At 42.4% G+C, this 17607-nt stretch overlaps 1 long non-coding RNA gene across 1 annotated transcript; it reads left to right on the top strand.

The window, feature by feature from the left end:
- Positions 1-507: 507 nt before the first annotated feature.
- Positions 508-5629, top strand: LOC307218398. Its single transcript, XR_013839955.1, has 3 exons — positions 508-1510; positions 4069-4224; positions 5037-5629. It is a non-coding gene; the product is annotated as an uncharacterized lncRNA (long non-coding RNA).
- Positions 5630-17607: the final 11978 nt, after the last annotated feature.

Here is a 17607-nt window from a genome sequence, read left to right on the forward strand (position 1 = left end):
CAGGGACTTCCTGGCAGGTGTGGTGGGAGTGTCCATTTATGCTTGCACAGCACTGACCTCTTTCCTCTCTATCTCCTTTTGGTTACCAGCAGCAACCTCCACTTTGGGAAGCCCCATAAACAACACTGCCCCACACTGCTGGCCACTAGAAGGACATTTTTATTTGCTCAATATTTAAAAAGGTAAAGGTACCCCTGACAGTTAAGTCCAGTCGCGAACGACTCTGGGGTTGCGGCACTCATCTCACTTTAAGGGCCGAGAGAGCCGGCGTTTGTCCGCTTCCGCAGACAGTTTTTCCGGGTCATGTGGCCAGCATGACTAAGTCGCTTCTGGCGAAGCCAGAGCAGCGTACAGAAACACCGTTTACCTTCCCACCGGAGCAGTACCTATTTATCTGCTTGCACTGTGTGCTTTCGAACTGCTAGGTTGGCAGGAGCTGGGACCGAACAATGGAAGCTAACCTTCCAATCGGCAAGTCCAAGAGGCGCAGTGGTTTAAACCACAGGACCACCTCCGTCCTGCTCAATATTTAGGTGGCATTTAATTAGTTTTCTATATACAAGCTGTTGGTTGGCTGCTGCTTTTGTTTCTAATGGTGTAGTTTCTTGGCTTGTTTTTGTTAGAATGGACTGTTTGATTCTGTTTGTAAACTGCCTCAGACACCTGTGTTTGTGGAAAGGTGGAGTATAAATGTTTTAAATAAATCATCATTAGTTTTCTTTCCCATAATGATAACTTTTCATCAAACAAAATATGTTGGCAAAGAAATTTGCCTAGCAGCAACAATCTAGGTTCATTTATTTATTTTAGAGGACAGTGAAGCTTGTCCTCTTCAGCATCTAAGAGCTCTATTTTGTGATTGTCTGATTAATAGTTTCCAAAATCAAGGACACTGTAGAAGTCTGTTGCCTAAAATAAGGAACACCCATTATGTTCTAGGGAAGTGTAAAGTAATGAATATCAATTCCGTTCTAATCAAGCTGTGTTGGAGGAGAATTTGTTTTCTCAAACTGACCTAATTTGCACCTCCTAGTCTGATACACAGAGCAGAACATAATTATTCCTTGGATTTTGCACTTTTACAAATTCTACAAGATTGTTCTCAGACCACAGTGTTATTATATACATGATCCAAAATGTTTTTTTTTATGTACTTCAAAATAAAATATGGGTGTCAAAAGAAATGTTATTTTGTGATAAAAATTGTAAATATACTTTTTCATATGGATAGAGAAAACATCATGGAAATGGGACGGAATATAATTTATGAATGAGCACATGCAAAATTAACATGGACCAGATCTATGTAGCATATGAGGTGGTTCCCGTTAAAACAAAGTGCACATAACGTCTGTGGAACCCAAGTTCCATCTGTGTGCGAGCAAAAGCCAAAAGCAAGGAATCGCCATGGAAAGAATGCGGCATTCTTCTTTTTCTTCACACAGATTGTTCTCTAGACTAGGCCTGCGCTACACTGCTGGAATCAAAGGTTCCTCTAATACCCTCTCCGGTACGTTTAAACATCAGTTTGTCTGGGGCATGAACTCTACACACCGCAGTTCCTGCCTAGCTCTTTCTTTAGCTTCTCTCTCTCCCCCCCCCCCCTTCTTCACAGGCTTGCTTTTTTTCTCTTTCTCTGCTTCCCTGTCTCCCCCCCCCCCCCCAAAAAAAAAAAAATCCTCCCAGAAGCACTGGTGTGTTTTTGAGCCCAGGTATGAAACAATTCCTCAGCCACGGCTTGCGATGTTGCAGATAACGTACGGAGAATGTAAATCCTCTCAGCAAGTGCAGCGGCCATAAAAGGCTAAAATGGATTCCTGTGGATTAGAAATAAAACACAGAAAGGGCCCTGTTCTCTTGCTTTCACCATCCTGTGCTACTTTCCCCCACCCTTTAAAAAAAAAAACTGTTGGAAATGCAAAGGGCTTTGCTATATATATATATATATATATATATATATATATAATCACAGACTTAAAAGAAAAATAAAATACATTCCAGGAAAAGGACTGCTGCTAAGAAAACTAAAACCAGAAAATGTTTAAAGATGTTTTAATGACTTAAACACAGAGCCGGGATTGTGTCTAAAAGTTTCCACGTTTGCTTAAAAAAAAAAAAAAAAAAAAAACCTCCAGCAAATTCAATATTAAATATCCCCCTGCCACCAGCACTACTGCTGTATTTCCCCCACCCCCAACCATCTTATTTAAGCTTTGTGTTATTAACACAGCAGACATGGCCTTAGTAAAGTTTTACATTTATGTTCCCATTTTGAAAAAGAGGATCCAGCTGCAGTTCCCTTCTGCAATTGACCAAGGGTCCAAGCAACTGTTAACAAGCAGCTGACAGGTTTTTTACACTAGGAATTAGCCCTCATTTAGAGAGGGATTAGCTAGGATCTCCCCTCTAATTGCAGAACAAGCCTGGCTCATGCAATCACCGAGATCCCAGCTTTGCTCCCTTTGGATGACTGCACAAAGAGACAGCGCAGCCTCCGTCCTGACGGAGAGGTCTGGTTCAAGTCCAGTTTTAAGGCCCAGAGCTGAGCGATGCTGCACCAGTTCTCAGCTCCCTCTGCAGACTCCCCGTGTAATTTTCCCAGCTGCCAGTTGATATCGCAGGGTTGCCCGGCTGCTGACTTCAGTTCAAAGCCTGAATTAAAGCTTTTCATAGGAAAGAGAGTGGGTCAGAGGAGAGGTTAGGGCAAGCACAAGGCAGGGCAGGGCAGCTGTCTGCACTATATATGGCCTCTGGTACATTCACAGAGGAGAACAGAGATAAAAGCCTTTTTTTTTCCTCTGGTGGAATTATTCTGCTACATATCCTAAGGAAGATTGCTATTTAAAACCAAGATGAAGGAATTAATATACGAAGCAAGTATGATATAAATACAGAAAGACCCTGCTACATTGTCTGAGTGTGACATCGCAGTTGTAAGCCATTAGTTTAAACAGTTAGCTGGAACTCAGAACAAATGGACAATCCAATGTATAGATTTCAGAATCTGATTTGAGATCCCCTCCTCTTCAGACTGAAAACTTGTATGCCCTTACATGTACTGGAAGGGAGTCTCATTAAATTCAGTGGGACTTGCTTCAGAATACTCATGCATAGGATAGTACTGAAAAGGGTAGCTCTTTGTAAAGTCTTCCAAAAGTGAATTTGGCAGCAGTTTTATAGGCAGAAATTCCTAAGCAAAAGATGCACAGATGAACACTTTAGTTTCCCCTTTTTTGTCAGAAAATAGTTTCCAACTTTGTAGGAAAAAAAATTATATTCATCATTTCACCACTAGAAAAATCTATATTGGAAGAGTTGCTAAAAAACAAAAAACAAACAAGCCTGAAAATTTTAAATATTATACAATTGAAAACTTTTTTTTTATTTTCTTGGTGTTATTTTTGTTAGTGAGGTGAGCAATCTTGTGTGCAAAGATTTAGCGGAATAGTGAATGCCAACCACAACTAAATTTTTGTCCATTTTTTAAAAACTGAGAATGGGGAGAAAACAATAATCATTGTTTCAAAGATGGTAGGCTCATTTCTCAACCAACCTTTTTCCTGCTCTAATCAAGTCACTCTTAAAAGATGGAGCTCCTCAAGTCTTTGTAAATTAAGCATGTCTTTCGGCTCATCTCTTCTTGATCACTTTTCCAGCAGCCCTGTTCCTTTTAATCAGTATTTCCAACAGCATAATCAGATCCTATATAGTGTTGTACCATGGCATGGGTTCAGGGAAGTGGTGCTGAGCACCACAATCGCACAATCAAGAAAGGCACATGGACTGAATTTTGTTGAGCCAATTGAGGGAAAGCCAGTGTAATTAACACTGTATTCCAATGGGTGCTTTACTCAGGAAAAAGTGCAGAATGGAACACGTGTTTAGGATTGCAGCCTTACAGTACAATCCTATGTATGTCTACTTAGATGTAAGTCCCACTGAATTCAATGCTCCAGATAAAGAATTGCAGCCTTAAGGATATTTTCCTGGTATTCTTTCTAGTTGGTTCAAATGAGAATTATTTTTTATTTTGCTTTTTCTTCATGCTATTTCCCATATTGTCCACAGGAAGAACTTAAAAATCAGGGACCTGGACAACTCCCCTTTTCGTTGGGATGGCCAGAGAGGGCTGAAAATGTCCTCCATTTTGAGACGGGGCAAATGGCATTCTTCCACTGACATCAGCAGAACAAACACAAATTTAAATCCACATACCTCTACCTGGTAATAATAGTCTTATTTGAAATTTTGAGGAAATAAGAGGTCTTTGCTCCCCCCACCACCCTATGCTGTAAATCATACTATTTCCCTTGCTTTTAAGGGATGAGAAATTTCTGTACGCTAACTGAAAAATTAAGTTGTTAAAAAAGAAGCGCTCGTACCCTAAGATTAAGGCTGTGTAAACACTACCAGCTTAAAATGCAGCAAGATTGCCCCTCCTGTGTTTCAGTTCAATTTTGCACATTGTTACACTGCTCTTTGATGTTGTCTGGCCACACCAGTGGGTGGAAAAGGGGCAGAGATGGCCTCACCTGATGTGAATTGCCTGGGTGCTTTCCCACCTCTCTGCCCACCCCCAACTCTGTGCAGCTGTCATCTTACTTCTAAGCAAATGTAAAAGCATAAGATCTCAGCCTGTCAGAGCAAACCTGTTCATGACTACCCAGAAACAAGTCTCATTGAGTTCAGTAGGGCTCTGGCTATTCCCAGATCCCTTCTTCTCCCTCACCAAGCCTGGGTGCAAGCCAAGAGCATCACTGCCCTGTTTGAGTGGCAGGAGCCCAGTGCAGAGGCAGAAACCGGGTTGCCATTATTGCTGTGATCATCTCCTCATACACCCCTGGTTTTGAGAAAGGTGGGTGGGAAGTGAGGTGCTCCTCCACCCATGCTGATGTCAGACATGTAGGACCACCTGCCCACAGGAAACCTGAATGGAATATAGCTACTGTTTTCAAGTCAGATTGAAGCTGGTTTGGGGTAGAACTCATGAAACGGCAGTATTTAGCAAGAAACTATGGGCTACCTCTTGATCGTAGGTAATGCAGTGTGAATACACAGATTCAAAAAAACAACCCAGCAGTGGGAGTACACTGGAGCCAGAGTATAAACAGTAATATATCCACAGCCACAGCTGCCAAAGAACTCTTCAAACCATCAATATTTTCTTCCTTTCGTGTCCCCTTCTCTAGACTCCAGTCAGTATTCCAAATTTCTTTATGTTTGTTTTGTTTCAGTCTGCTGGTGTTGTTTTTATCTGCTGTGGTGATGTTTTTTAGAGGTGTTATTGTGTTTTAGATCACTGTCTCTCAAATGGTGGGCCAAGGACCACTCGGTGCCTCAACCCACCCAGATTTCTGGCCGTACTGTCGCCTTTTAGTTGGACTGATGTCAGCACCAGCAACTCCTGGCGTGGCGAGTAAAGGTGGCTGAGAAGAAAAATTGGAGAGGGAAAAGAGGACTCACTTCTCTGAGGGGAAGCTGCCCGAGAAGGCATAGAACAAAACCACAAACAGATAAAAGTTAATTATTTTTAAAATAGTAAACCGGGAGTAGAAATGAACGCCATAAGATAGAAAAGGTGTTACAGAAGGAAGTGCAAGCAAAAGGAAGGCTAGAAGAAACTAGCAGTATTAAAATCTTTCCAAAGCTAATGCCTAATCTTTCCATGAGGAAAGATGACTACGGAACTCTTTACCACAAGGAAAATTCTGTAGCAAAGAATTTTGTGATTTCCAGTAGAAAATGATGCCAGTAATTGCCAGCTGATTATGCTAAACGCTGTCACCATTTTGTAACTTGACATGGCTCCAGCTGCACCATTTTGTGACTGGTGGGCCTCACGAAGTTTCAGTCATCTCAAGTAGGCCCTGGAGACAGAAAGCTTAAGAACCCTCATTTTAGATTGTACATTAGGGTTTGTGTTATTGTTTGTTATTAACATTTTTGGGGCCACCTTGAAAGGGGCAACCCTGAAAAGCGGCCTAGAAGTAAATGAACCACAAGATTTTGAAAGGGTGGTATGTCACCTTTTATGTATGGGTCTTGGTTACATTACCATGGATGCTAGAGGTGTGTCTGATGCATTATAGTCTCTTGCTTAAAGTGATACTGTTTTCTTTTCAGCTTTGCTTCTGGGAGCACAGAGGATCCCAGTTATGTTATGCTGACATTATGCCAATTTTTGTTTGTTTTGTAAAATTATTAGATGCTATCACTTTCTGGAAGTTGTACAAGATGTTGGTGTTCCGGCAGCATACCAAGGGCCATGAGATGGCTCTGCCAAGCAACAAATTTGTTGGGGGGGGGGGTAGGATTTGTGGAGAGACGCTGTGTGTTGCGCTAATGTACGAATATTCCTGGACATTGTTTCAATCCAGAATTCCCATCCCAAAGAGTGTGACTAACTTCCTCAAACCACTGGGCAGTTGCGTTCTGCCCAGATAAACTTTTCAAATATGAAGGTGCCTAAGTAAATGTATATAAGTGAGATGCTTTCATTAGCTTAATAAACCAACCCATCGCCTAGTTGGGTATATGTGTCGAGGGGAGTTGGTGAGGGTCTTTAATCCCCGCTTTTAATAAATAGAAGACATTCTAGTCATAATAAAATGTGTTTTACACTCAAAGGGGGAATGGTGGGGGGGCAATTGGCTGGGTAGCGCTGGCTTCTGAGCCCAAACAATGAGGTTAAGAAACATAACTGTAACGCATTAGTAAATTGACAATGAAATTGCAGTTACTTCACTGGCTCTTTATTAAATAAACACAGCCTGAAATGGACCTGTCTGCCCTGGAGGTATTTGTATAGGGTTCATATTACTAACTCAACACTGCTGCTAACACACACTCAGGCACTGCATACCCTGGCATGCAAACACATTCCAGTACAGCCTCTGCAAGGTGGAGCAGACCGCCCTTTCCCCTTGTCACTTTTTCCTTTACATTTCAACCTCAGATTTTACAGCCTTTGGCTGCGACTCCGGCATCTTATCCCTCCAGATTTTAGCTCCTTTGGAGACTAATAGAGAGAAGTCTATGCAGGATTACACGTGCCAACAGCACCTTCCAAGACCACCCCACTAATGAAACAACACACACACACACACACACGGCCTTACTCACACAACCAAAGAAAAATGTCTTCATCTACCACAACCCCTTTATGTGGCCTTTGAACGACAGCAGCCAACGTATGCCATGGCCCGTCTCGTCTTCCCACACAGAAATCATTTACACATGCAGCTGTCCATACTCCTTTATATGTGCTACACAAAAACTGCCCATCTACACAAATTCTAAGGGCTAAACAAGATACGATGTGGGCGATCCATGATCATGTTGGTACAAGGAAAACAATAGGTATATAAAAACCCTGGATGCCAGGATCCAAGTTTGGGGCAAATACTCTTTGGTGAGAGAACCCTAGCAGAGATTTAAAATCACAAAATATGCAGCATGGAAATATAGGCTGTTAGACTTTTAAAATATGCTCTTGTGAGTTGCAAAACTTCCCTCTTCCTCTAGCATAGAGAAAAGACCACACATTTAGCAAGTTAAAAATGGTTTACTTACAAACTCTCCAAAGATCAGATTTATGTGCTTTTTCATACAGCATTCTGAAAAAGTTGTACAGGCAGTGAAATTTGGCTTAGTTACATGGGTGAAATACTATTGGTATAGGGACTCAAGAGTGGCTTGTAAGAGCCATGCAGTCTGAGCTGCAGCAGCCTGCTCAAACCTCCTCACACGATGAGCTTTGTGCCTAGACTGAGGTACAATAGGCTTGACTACCTTCCTCCCAAGGTGAGAGGAGGTGACCTAGCTAAGCCTAGTAGGACAGCTTACTCTATGGCATTAACCCCTTCACACATTAATTTGACTTAAGCATGTTAGTTATACGAGGCTGGTTATCCCACAGATCAAAATAAGCAAATAAAGCAAAGTTGGAATAAGCAATTTAAAAAGAGGCAACCATATGGTGCATGTGTGTCAGGGACCGTGCTGAGGAGGGCTGCACTAAGGAGGAATGGTGGGAGCCTCCCCTTCCCCTGGATCAGGATCCTGAATCTTCCCAGGAGCAGGAGGACAGTATAGATTTGGAACAGTGGTTTGCAGAGGGACATCATTCAGAAGGCAGAAGCTGGGAAGTACTGGGTGGTGAACAGCTAGGAGAAGAAGAACTGGGGGAGAGAGAGAGTGTTGGCAGACTCACTGTTGCTGGAAAGTGTCCATCCACTCAGCCCAAGGTCAAGAAGAGCAGATAAGGTGGCAGCACAGAAAGCACAGTGGTTATAAGATCAAGTTGCAAGACATGGTAGTGACGTGGATGGCTATGGAGGAAGTGGGTGGAACCCTTAATTGGGAGCACCTTAATTCCTAGGAATGGATTCTTTGTTCTCCCACTGTGATCATTAAAAATTTCTAACTGGTAAGAGACTCCTTTCTCTTTGTTCTGCTTATCTACTGCTAAAGGGGAGAGGAAGCCAAGTCCCTGAAGCCTGACAATGTGCTTCTGATGAGAGCAGTAATGCAGCAGGGAGGGAATAGTTTAGCCTCACCCCTCAAAGCAACTATTAGCCTGGCTAGAGCTAGAGGAGAAGAAGAAGCAAGGTATAGGTGTTGTGTGCTCTCTCTTTCTTCTACCCACAAACTGGGCTTCACAGAGTGGGAGATGGGAAATGGGAGATGGGAAAGGTTGAACACCCCACCTGCCAAAGGAGCCCTCCCTCCACAGCTGCTTTAAAGAACATCCACACTAATAGTGTATGCTAAACTGAAGTGGTCAGCCAGCCAGCCACCCCACCATAAAAGTATTTTATTGTTCTTTGCAAGGCGCTGGCAGGACTTTGGTTGATGGCCATTCTAGAAATGGAAACAAAAAATAAAGCATATGTATCTATATGCACAGCCAATGACCATCTGTTCCCATTCCTGCATATGCAGGCAAGCCAGCTGTCAGGTAACCAAAGTGAGCCACCGCCACCATGAACAGTCAGCCTTCCCATACTGAAATGGCCTAACCAAAAATTAGGTGCCTTTCTCATTTGCGGAGATGAAACAATGGCTCTTTGCATATGAGTGCTGGGATTTTTCAGCAGCTCGTGGGGTCACCTTTGTCTGAACAGCTGCCTGATTTGTTGGCTCTGATAATTTTTGCTTAAGGTAGAAAAATATGTTTCCTGTGCGATCACACCTTCATTAAAAATGTCTGCTCCTGTGATAAGCTAGACGGAAAGATCCGGGTCTCTGATATATATGTAATCAATTAGGATTCAGGCAGTAAGTGGCCTATACGATGCATCTTCTAATCATGTTATCATCAAACCAGCATCAGCAACAAAATCATGCCATTACTGACACTATAGCAACATCTCAGCATCTACCTGATTTCCATTCAGTTAAAAGGACAGTTAAAAGTCTATGAGAGCACCAGATAGTGTGATTTGTATTGCCAGTTGCAATGTTAAACTGTGTTTAAGTCCCATTGATCTGCCTTGGTAGCCCTTCGCTGATTTAGCAGAAGATTATGTTTTGGTTTCATTGGACTCCAGCAAAGAGACTGATAACTAATAATATTTGCTTATAGGTGTTGTAGGTCACAAAAAAACCTGGACCATGTGTTTTGGAGCAGCCTGCTCCTCGTTTCTTTTTGGAAGGGTGCTTGTGAGCAAATTAACATGGTTCTAAATACAGGTAGGTAGCTGTGTTGGTCTGCTGTAGTCAAAACAAAATAAAAAAATTCCTTCCAGTAGCACCTTAAAAGGTAAAGGGACCCCTGACCGTTAGGTTCAGTTGCAGATGACTCTGGGGTTGTGCGCTCATCTCGCTCTATAGACCGAGGAACCGGCGTTTGTCCGCAGACAGCTTCCAAGTCATGTGGCCAGCATGACAAAGCTGCTTCTGGCGAACCAGAGCAGCACATGGAAACACCGTTTACCTTTCCCTCCGGAGCGGTACCTATTTATCTACTTGCACTTTGGGGGGGGGGGGTTTACAGTGCAACTGCAGTTACAAAGGTTTGCTGGACTCTGTGTCCTCTGCTTTCTGCTATTTGCCTTTTCTTTGGCATTTCCGTGACATAGAACAGATAGTGGGCAACTTAATGGACATCCTTCCACTCATGGTCTCATTTTGCTGTTAGCCCAAAGGCCTTGTCAAGGAGGCTGGAAGTGTCACGAGTGTTGCAATAAGCCACAATACAACATGCTAATTCACTCGGTTGTGCGATTCTTTTATTTAAAGCATGCCCCTTATAATTAAGTGAAATGTTTCCTTACCTCCAAAAACAACTATGCTTTGCAGAAGCCAGTAAAAACAAAAGACCTACAATAGTGTGTGTGCATGTCTGTGTTTGTTTGTTCTATTTATCAGTTGTCCAATAATGACGCACACACTCTCTGGGCAGTGTACAAGCAGATTAAAATCACAGTTATGAATGCATGACCCAGTGTCCAGGACAGTAATAGATTTCACATATTGCACTGTAGGTATCATTAAGGTAACAAAGCCAACTGTCTCAGTTTATATGATTCACTCTTTTTAGTTGTATTATAATCCACATACAATTGAGTTTGTGTTTCGTTTTCATATCCCACCCCTAAATAAGAAAAGGTAGGGCTATCTGTATCTAACCTCCTCATATTATTAGTTTTTTTAGCTTCAGTTTTTGGAAGGTAAAACTCTAAGAACATTTGACTATATAGTTACCAACTGGAGAGGTTCTGGCTGATGTTTTTGCTTTCAGGTCATTTGTCAGAAGTGCAAGAGGCAAAGCCAGTTCCTTCCTACCAACAATTCTGTCGCCCTTCCTCTGTGATATATCTTACACCTACCTGCAAATGGGCCACCACATATATAATATGGAAAGCAATTCCGTATCTGCTAGTGCCACTCCACTAATTATTTTACAGTATTTATTTTCTAGAGGAGATCATTTTTGGTGGTGACTGTTCACTCGTTTAGGTTCTGAGCATCAAAGATGGTTTCAAATGTTAAATGTGCAAAAAATGAAGGTGGCGGGTGTGGCAAGTTTGAAGCTATAAATTCCTGTGGTTGCGCAATCTGTTTATTGGGATCATACATAGGTCAGAGGTCAGGACAGGCCACATCTCAGTGAAAGAACACCTGCTTTGCGTGCAGAAGGTCCCATGTCCAATCTCTGATTTTTCCAGGTAACGATGGGAGACACCTGTGTCTGAATGCCTGGAGAGCTGCTATCAGTCAGTATAGATGATATTTGAGCTGGATAGACCAATGGTTTGACTCAGTAAGTAGAAGGTAGCTTCCTATTTTCCTAACATTGGAGAGGAAGTGCAGAATGTGTCCAAGGGAAGAGAGAAAAACTAATCTCTCACTGCCCCCAGTTTAGCATGAAATACATTAAAGATGGTAGTCCTAGCTGGGCTTGCTTCAAAAAGATTCTAAAGAGGGAAAGAAGAGAAATATACTTCCCCCTAAAGATGCACATTTATTAAAATTGAAGTGGAGACAGGGAACAGCAAAGTGATTAAGAGAACGCAGGATCCATGAATGGTCCCTCTGCAGTGGAGAAACATGCCACAGAGGCCTAGTTTCTCTGGAAGACATGGTACTAAAGGTTTGTTTGGCAGTCATCCCCCTTCCACCCTCCATGTACACAGAGTGACCCCACAACTTGCAGATTGAAAAGCCATACAACCTGGCTCAGCTTGACTCAGTCAGTGCCATAGTTTTTTCCATCTTCTGCTGGAATAACAGGTTCCTGAGGGACAATGAAGCCAAATTTTTGTTGCTTCTATTTTCCTCCCCGTTATTATTTTAAAAAATTAAAGCAGATGCAAGGCAGACATTGCTACTGATCTCACATGCCTGGTCTAATTGTTGTGCTGTGGTTGCTTGGCCCATATGAGGTGATGGAAAACTGTTTCATCAGCATCAGGTGCCGCTGTCGAGACCAGCCGGGCTCTAGTTACACTATCAGCAAACGTTATAAACACATAGGCACATTCCAAATATTTATCCCACATGAAATATCCCATCTGCTATTGAAAGAAATGAGGGGGAGACTTTTTCCTTCTTTCTTTCTTTCTGTTAGCTAAATTAAAGAAAAACTCAGGGTGGAGCTAGTATCTGAAATGGAGGCAGCACAATTATGACGGGGTTTGTACTACAACTGCAATTTCACTTTGTGGTAAGGTTGCCATCACCAAGTTTTCAGATCTGGAAGCTGCCATCCCTTCCATTCATCCTCATGAAATTAAGGCTGCAATCCTATGATGAAATATATCCTGGGAGTCAGTCCCACTGAACTCAATGAGATTTACTTCTGCAGACATGCAGAGGATTGTAGTTAATTTTTATTTACGCTGGTTGGAGATTTGGTCAACCTTAAAAAAAAAACATACATGGTTTTGTTAACTTTTAAAATAATATTGTATTACATGGTGTATCCATGTTTTATTATAAAATGAAACAATGAAGACACTGAAGACACTGAAAATGTTTTATTTTTCTATCTAATGTTGTAGCCGACCTAAGCCAATGGCAACAAAGGGATGCCACATCAAACAAGGGAGGATTCCCAAACCTTCTGGGCCAGATCCTCAGCTCAAGCTGATTCCCACAGTATGACAAGTCAGAAAGACTAGCACAATATGAGTTTTTGAGTGCAGCTCTGACTACGGATATGAAAGCATGCCTTCAGAATAGGTGGGGTCCATGTGTTATTTTTAGCTCAGCATAAATACAAGAGCAGAAGCGTTTCAGTCCCCCCCCCCCCGCCCCAAGCCAGAATTTCATTCCATTTGCAACCTGAAAGTTGGAGTAAACTTTATCATGCTTAATATTCCAAGGATCTGACTCAAGTTGGCTACAGCTATAAAAGGGAAGCGTGCAAGGTTATAGCCGGAATCTGTCAAGACAAAGTTTGCTCCTTTTAATCACGGGAGAGGGGCTGTTTCCTTAGGACTCCCTCCCAGTCCCTCCCTCCCTCTTTCCTTTCTTCAATAGATGGTGTAAACACCTGCAAGTCTCTCTGACTTCAAGGAATAGCTCCAGGTGTCCCTCTGCTCCATGCTGCTGCCAAAGTAACCAAGCAAGCTGTCAGCATCAATGCATCTCTTAACTGTCTTCAGATGAGTAACCATCCAAGAGAAAGTCAAAATTGATTCTTAATTTAGTGAAAACCATCTCGGGTCACAATTACAATTGACATCTGCCCAAAGAATATCTTAACAATAACACGCCACATCTGTAGCTGGCGTAGAGTTACCAATTGACCAAGAGGGTGGGGGGAATAAAAATAAAGTGGCCAGGTCTGTTTTTGTTCTTTTAACAGCAGCTTGATATGCAGAAATTAGCAGGTGACACTTTTCACAGCAAGGAGAATGACACTGACTTGCTGGCATCAGCAGATCACAGAGCTGCTATTGACATGTGTACAGTTTGGTTTAAAAGTTGGCAACTTAGGCTGATGTACACTGACTTCAACCATGTTCCACATGCAATTAAATTAGAATCACAGAATTGTAGAGTTGGAAGGGACCCCAAGGGTCATCTAGTCCAGCCCCCCTGCAATGCAGGGTTTGTCTTTATTTCTGAGTTATTTAACATAGTATGATTCTGTAGCAATAATACTGCAATGGCACTTTTGCGAATAAGGCATAAACATGGCAAGACACCCAGTGCTTTCAAAGTTTCAAGCAAGTAGTTCAAAGTGCATTTGAAATGAAGCTGTGTACACATTATCATTTACTCCAGCTCCAATGTGCTCCCTCTGCTGATGTTTGTAGCTGGGTACACATGTTGCCACAATCCTTATGTATCCTGTATTCTCTTGAGAAAGACTTCTGTATGATTCCTCCCCCCCCCCCCGGTCAAACCAACTTCCATTCAGTTTGAAAACAGAAGCTGTGGCTAAGCTGAGGTGTTGAGGCATCTAATCATAGCCTGCATTTTTATTAAGGCTTGATCAGGGCCTGTATTTTAAAATGAGCTTAAAGATTTTCAAATGTTTATGCCAGGCAGAAGACCAGCTGCCTAAGAACCTTGGCAAAATGTTTATTCTCCTGGACAAGGGGGCCCCCTGATTTATAGCAGAAAACAATTCTCAAAGTCGTAAAAAGGGAATTACAGGCTGACAGCCAAGGTTACACTGACCCTACATATTACAGAAGATAAAAAAAGAGATAAACATAATTAAGAGTTGATAAATAGTAAAATAAAACCATGTGCCTCCCATTAAACTTGAGCCATATTTTCCTAAGGTTGAAAGGTCAAGAGCAGTGAAAAAGGCAACTGGCTTGGCTGGAGAAGATAGGTTTCTTCCTATCTTATTTTGAGGCTGGAAACTGTTCCTTCCTTTTTTACTTTGAAAAGGTTTATTCTTCTAAAAAGCTATCTATGTTATGTATTAAATATATTGGCTTAAATGTAATTATGCAAAGGATTTAGAAAGAAAGAAATGTTAAATCCTTATGCTAGATTCTTATTTCATATAGTTGGAAGAGATCACACGGGCCATCAGCCATCAGCCCAGCCCCCCTGCCAAGCAGGAAACATCATTAGAGCACACATATGGTTGTCAGGCCTTTGTTTAAAGACCTCCAAGAGAAGGAGATCTTTCAATGATGATGTGAACTCAAGATCCTTGACATCTGTTTAAGATAAAAATTTAAGATTAACCATTTGTTTTGGAGGGCAATAGGGCAAGGAGGGCAAGAGGTGAGCTGGTAATTAAGGTTCCTTGTTGAGACACATGTAAGATATATTACTACTTATTTGTCATTTATAGATAGAAGAATATATAGCTTTTTGTTTCCCATAAAAGGGCAAAAGGAAATGGGTGTATCTTTTGTGATTGGTTCTAGCAAACAGCCAATAGGAATTTCAACCAGGCTGATTGGACAGAGGCAGCCACAGGAGGAGCAAGGGGGCTGGATTAAGGAAATATAAGTGCTGGCCAGAATGGCAGGAGGGCAGGCCAGAGCTTGGTAACCATATACCACTGTGCCTCTCATTTATTTGTCGGACAATTAAATTATTATTTTAATTTCTCTATTGCTGCGTTGAATATTTCATTCCAGCTAAGCGTTAACCACAAGCAGGGTGCTACAGTGTGTACATTTGAGACAGCCGTTGCGCATGTGCGGATGACAGCTTCAGTGAATTGGAGTTCAGCGCAGGGAAACAAACCAGATAAATGTGCTTTGGGTGAAGACATCCCCACTCTCTCTCTCTGGTATGCACAGCACTGTAAAAAAGGACTTGAAATGCAGCAGGGGGGAATAACCTTGCTGTATTTTAAGCCGGTAAAGTCACAGCGCCAGCCTTAGTGAGGTCCCCTGTGAACATGCAAATCACTTGCTAAGAATACTCAGGTTGGTCCACACTTCCTGTCAGTCCACTACAACAAAGGCACAAGCTGCATGTTACCTGCTTGTTTTCCTCTAACGTTTTTATTATTAATGCAAGGCAGTCACAGGTAGTTTTTGGATGAGTGTAGGATTGGCAAGGGGGAAAGGCTGCTTTACCCTCTACCTTCCACCTTTAGCCCAGACAAAATTGTCCCTCCCCCAGCTGCTCTCCCACCCCCAGTGTGTGTGTGGGGGGGATACACATGGGTCACGGATGCAGCACCAATGGGCACAAGTGTACCTACCAGTACCTCCCATGGTGCATTCCAAAAGTTTCAGCATATATTCTCTCAAAAATGTTCAACTTCCAAGAGACTGTTTGCTTTTCCTGCACAGTTCCTGTTAGCTTAAGCCTCTCCTACATTGAAACATGCCCACATTTCATTGGATGCCTGGATTGTTAGGAGCAGAGGAGAGGTGCAAAGGGTTTCTCTCCGTGAGTGAGTGTGGCAGTGGCTGATGTAGGTGCCTTGGCCCCCCACCCCACCCCAGTTGATGGAGATGACTGATGTGCAGAATGCCAGCACCATTTTGTGGTTGTGTCTATTTTTCTGTCTTTTTAGATCTGGCAGACATTTTGTGTTATGCCACACACCCCATGGCTGCCTTTTTGTGACCAGCACCCATGGCACTTTCTCAAAATTCCAGCTGTGTCCATAATGGTTGGTGACCCCTGCAGTACAGAGTCACTGTATCTTATCCTCTGTGGATGGAAAAAGGCAGTTTGGGGAGAGTGAATTTGAGTAAACAAATGGTGTATGTATGTGTGTTTGGGGGGGGGGGAGGTGTTAAGCAGACTCTCCCCATCCATAGTTCTCTCTGTTCAGCCACTTTCCCTGCTTACTAAGGTGGTCTCTAGGTTTGACCCCTGAGGAAAGTTCCATCAAGGGTGGCCCCTCATATATTGGTGGGCCTTGGAAGACTAACCAGGCCCTGGTATCAGCAGAACACAACCCTGCTTGGCAACTTGGAGCCATTTTAATTCCCATAATGCTCCTTGAATGATTCTATGTGGGAGGCATTAAAAGTACAGGAGAGGGAAGGCCTCAGTTCAGAATTGGTCACTGCTGGGGCAATAGAGTCCTGGCAGCTGACCAGGATCCCACATTTTGATGCTGGACCTGTTGCCTGCTTAGCCCAACTCCAATTATCTGCTCAACCTAAAATCATATGTTGGGTTTTTGGAAAGAAAGAAAAAGCTTAGAAAAACTACCCCTAACGATGGGAGTACAAGATCAGATCTGTACAGTAAGGGCAGCGGTGTAACTAGAACGTTCTAATATCATGTATTGTGCTTTTTTTATAAAAAAATATGGATGTTTGTCAAGCTATTTTAGAACCATGTGGGAGTCAGCAAGGATGTACATGGAGAAAACAAGTAGTACGTTCCTCCTTTCTCCCTCTTCCTCTGTCCTTCGTAATGGATCAAACTCCAGACTTTACTTAGCAAAAAATGACTTTTCTTAATCCATTTCCTGAGGTTTGTTGTGACTGCAATGCATCTTTGGGAGCCCTGGCAGGCAGTGATGTATATGTGTTAAACAATGAGTTTTAAGTCTTAAGCTTTGGAATAAAAGGTATATACATCTCCAGCTGAAAATATAGAAGTGCAATTAAGTGCAGACATTTTTGATTTTAGACCATAGACCTGATTCTGATATGGGCAGCTTCACTTATGTTGCTAGTGGCAGCCAATGGGAGTTGTAGTCCAAAACATATGGAGGGCACCAGGTTGGTGAAGGCTGCTTTACTGCCTAGAATTACATTACTTGGCTCTGCAAATATAGTTGTGTGTGTGTGTGTGTGTGTGTGTGAGAGAGAGAGAGAGAGAGAGAGAGAGAGAGAGAGAGAGGGAGAGCCTTTGCCCTCTATATACTGTTACAGTCTAAATAACCATTGGCTGAACCACATGTTGGTTATTCTGGTTTATTGTATATGTGCTCCCAAGTCGACATAACTATGAAAATAGTACTTACGCTTTTCCAAAATTCCTCCAAGACATTCAGATAAACCAGACTGTAACTTGTACTGTACTGTATTTCACGCCTTTGAAATTTAATTGATGAAACACTAAGATTCTGAAGCCCCAGTGTCTGTGGGGAGGAGAGGGACAGAGATGATCCTTTTGATAAATGTCATTATGGTAGATTTTGTGGCGAACTCACCCATCCTCTAAGCCTGAAAAGAAGAAAGGCTGCATTGACACACAGAGAAG

Source organism: Podarcis cretensis (assembly GCF_951804945.1).
Source record: "Podarcis cretensis genome assembly, chromosome: 6".
Classification (NCBI taxonomy): Eukaryota; Metazoa; Chordata; class Lepidosauria; order Squamata; family Lacertidae; genus Podarcis; species Podarcis cretensis.